General features: G+C 41.0%; 1 pseudogene; it reads right to left on the bottom strand.

Annotated features, from left to right (window-relative positions):
• Nucleotides 1-243: 243 nt before the first annotated feature.
• LOC143667529 (S-phase kinase-associated protein 1 pseudogene) lies at nucleotides 244-997 on the bottom strand (annotated as a pseudogene).
• Between the last annotated feature and the right edge of the window lie 2,895 nt (nucleotides 998-3,892).

Here is a 3,892-nt window from a genome sequence, read left to right as displayed (position 1 = left end):
GGAGATCTCACCTTAGTTTTTTTTTTTTTTTTTTTTCTATTTTAGAAAACTTTTCCCAAGTTGTTTTTATTTACAACACCAACTTTTAAAAGGTCACTAAACTGAAGTTAACCGAACAGTAAACTAGGCAGTAATTGCTATACATAAAGAGGGAAAGCCCAAAATGCCACTGGTCTATATAGAGAGAACCCACAGTTCAGTTTTATTCAAAGCAAAGAAAAAAAAACTGTGATCATACTAGAAGAAATTCAGCCATAGGTTTGAAATCTGTACTCAAACTACACATGCAGTGAGGACAATATTCTGCTAATACAATTGATTTGCGGCTGCATTTGTCTACTGTTTGTCTAATATTAACAATTATAAACAGAGCAGTGCAACTGGTATTTGGAACAATCCTTACAGTGTTACAGTGTCAGGCACAACACTTCACTTCTCTTCACACCACTGGTTCTCTTTGCGTACCTGGGCTTCCTCCTCTTCAGTAAAGTCGTTTTTGATATCGAAGGTCTTGCGAATCTCCTCAGGGGTTTTCCCCTTGATCATATTGGCAGCAGTCTTGCATGTAACATCAAGTAAACCCTTGATGTCTAAGTAGTTTGCAGCCAGAATAAGTTCAAAAAGTGTTCCCTGGTCAACTTTCAGGAATTCTTGGTCCCAAACAGGAATATCATCTGTTCGCTTTTCTTTGTTCTCATCATCTTCAGGAGGAGGGGGTCATCTTTGTGGTGAGTGCACCACTGAATGACCTTTTTTAATATTGCTGCATTCACATTTGGTAGAGGAACTGGGTCATCATCTCCTTCATCATCCATTCCCAAATCTTCTAACATGGTCTTTATAGTCACAGACTGTTTGGCAATTTCCACATCAACTTCAAATATCTCTCCATCAGAACTCTGCAACTTAATTGAAGGCATGGCATTTGGTCTCGCGGAGACGGTGGGCCGGAGGCTGAGGAGAGCCGGCGGTGTCAGTACAATAAGAAGGAAAAGGCAGAGAACAAGGCCACTCCCCTCACCTTAGTTTTGATACCTGAGTTTTTATTGGGGCTCAGTCGTGCAGTGGCCCACCCACGTGGCTGACCTGTATCTTCAGTGCCTCCAGAGGGAGAGCTGCTGCCCTGTGGCTCAAAGTCCCCACCCTAAGTCACATTATTAGACCACCAACTCTGAGGTCCCTAGTAAACAAAGACACTTTTATCAGGCAGGACACTCCAAGGGCTTAGCAATTACCTCCCAGGAGCTGACCCAGCCCTCTCTTGGGGCAAGGTTAAATTCTCTGCACTCTGTGATAAAGCCTGTTAATTGTCCCGTTTTAGTTTGCTAAAGCTGCCAGAATGCCATACACCAGAAACAGAACGGCTTTTGCAAAGGGGATTTATTAAGTTACAAGTTTACAGTTCTAAAGCCTTAAAACGTCTACACTAAGGCATCCAGAGAAAGATACCTTGACTCCAAAGGAAGGTTGAATGGCATCCAAAGTTTCTTTATCTGCTGGAAAGGTATGTGGCTGGTGTCTGAAGTCCTTACTCTTGGATCACTGCTTTGTGCTTTTGATTCCGGTGGCTTCCTCTCTAAGCATCTGTGGAGCTCACTTAGACTCTCTAGGGCCAAACTCTGGGTTCTAGCTAGCTTAGCATCTCATGGGAAGGCACATGGCAATGTCTGCTGGGCTCCTCTCCCAGCTTCTGGTTTCAAACAGCTCTCACAGATCTCATGGGTCCTTCTGGTGTTTCTTCTGCGTCACCAAACGTTTGTGTTTGTGCTGGTTCTGAACCCTTTCTTTCTCGGTGTGCTGTCTTAAAGACTCCAGTAAATTAATTAAGACCCACCTTGAATGGGTGGAGTCACATCTCCATCTAGGCCACACCCACAATTGGGTGGGTCATAGCTCCATGGAAACAACCTAATCAAGAGGTTCCACCCTACAATACTGGATCAGGAATAAAAGAACCTGGCTGCCTCCACAAGACTAGATTTAGGATTAACCAAAGATGGCTTTTCTGGGGGTACATAATGGTTTCAAACCAGCACATACCCCAATATCCATTCTCCCCTGATTTTTAGCTGGGGTATATGGCTACCCAAAAGAATGACTACATTTCCCAGCCTCCCTTGCAGCTACGTGTTGTAATATGATTAAGTTCTGGCCAATGGGGTATAAGCAAATGTGCTGTGGGAAATTTCTGGGGAGTGTTACCCTCCCCTTCCCCTGTTCTCCTTCTGCTGAGCTGGATTATAGATGTAATGGCTGGAGATGGGGCAGCTGTTTTGAGCTTTAGGTTGTTTTAGGAATGGAGAATGGAGTTATGCATAGTGGACCGAAAGATAGAAGATACTCATGTCCCTGAAACCGTGTGGCTTCCACACCAGCCCTTGACTACTTACTTCCACATTATGACCCCACAGAAAAGTAAACTTCTATCTTATTTAGGCCACTGTTGCTGTAGCTTATCTGAATCTTGGTAAACATATTACCTTTTAGATTTCTTGAGAAGATTATTCTGTGTAGCTTGCCTATCACAATAGCTGGCACCTTGTAAATACCCAGTGATTGTCAGCCTTCTGTTCTTAGCTTCTCTAGCATATATCTAAAAATAATTGTCCCTCACCCCCAAAGAGAACTCTAGAGATGAGTTCTCCTGGGAAAAAGAAGTTTCAAGGCTGCATTGTTAACTTTTTTGTTGTACCAAACAGTCCTTTCCCCTCAATTACAAAAAAAGAATACAGTGTAATCATAAATAAATGAGTCAAGCAGAAAGGATTTCATTTGAAGCTCCTCCTGTCCTCCTGCCTACTGCTGTTTGTGCTGACAAAGCTCAGTCTGACAAATTTGCATGGTATTTTAATTGAAGAAAAGCCATGCATTCTCTTAAATAGCCATGTTTACAAACACATAGCGCAATTGTTCCACATTTGAAACCCAGCCTTTCAAAACAATTTAGTCACATTCTTCTCAACTTTCTCTGTTCGCAGAAGCATGCCTGAAGGTTTTTCAGGAGTGATGGCTCTGGTTCAGCTTTGCGCCTTCTGAACCGCGGCTGGTCCATTTATCAAACATTCAATGGTTTCTCCTATATCCAGTTGATGTTTGTTGATTCGATCTTTCTAAGATCACATCTAGCTCTGGAGTTCTCTGATTCTGCAGAATACGACCAGTCTTCTGAACACAAACCTGGATTCCTAAGGCATCCCAAAGGAAAATGAAAAAGGGCAGGGAAGTTAAAGAAAGAGAAAATTGTTACAGGGTTTATTATCAATGGATGAAAGGAAAGAGAAGAAAAGATCAAGATCAAGATGATAACTCCTTAACGTTTAAAAAACAACCATAAAAATTTAACAATAGTTAATATAACATTTTGGATGATGGGGAAAGTAATGCCCTTTACTGCTTTACGTTGATGTATATATATTTTTAACCGTAGGTACTAATATCTTTATTATGGCACAGAGCAGTATTTTATATGTTAAACTCAGCTTTACAGTAAAGAGAAAGCATTGTGTTTACAACTGTAGTGAAACCACTGTATAGAAAGCTTCAAGTTAAAAATGGGATGTATTTTAAAAGTCCATGGAGTTTTCTGATAGATAAATTGGGAAATAGTTTCTCTGTGGAAAATAGAATGATAACATTTCACAGGCGAGCCCGATAAACTAATTTAAGCCAAGTAGCAGCTGAATTATACATTTATAAATATGGTTTTGGGTTCCAGGCCTCATTTATTGAAAACAGGCATGTTTTTCTTAAAATTAAGTTGTGCAAAGTGAAATATCTGTTACTCATCCCTCTTGTTCTGATCATTTTTTATTTTAGTCTAATCCCCATCAAAGGGCTAGCTGTCCCTTCCTAAAGGACAGGTACCATGTCCTTTTAATTTGCTTGATAAGGC

This window comes from Tamandua tetradactyla, chromosome 23, assembly GCF_023851605.1.
Source record: "Tamandua tetradactyla isolate mTamTet1 chromosome 23, mTamTet1.pri, whole genome shotgun sequence".
NCBI classification, from domain to species: domain Eukaryota; kingdom Metazoa; phylum Chordata; class Mammalia; order Pilosa; family Myrmecophagidae; genus Tamandua; species Tamandua tetradactyla.
The sequence above is the reverse complement of the archived record's forward strand: the minus strand, read 5'-3'. Positions and strand labels throughout refer to the sequence as shown.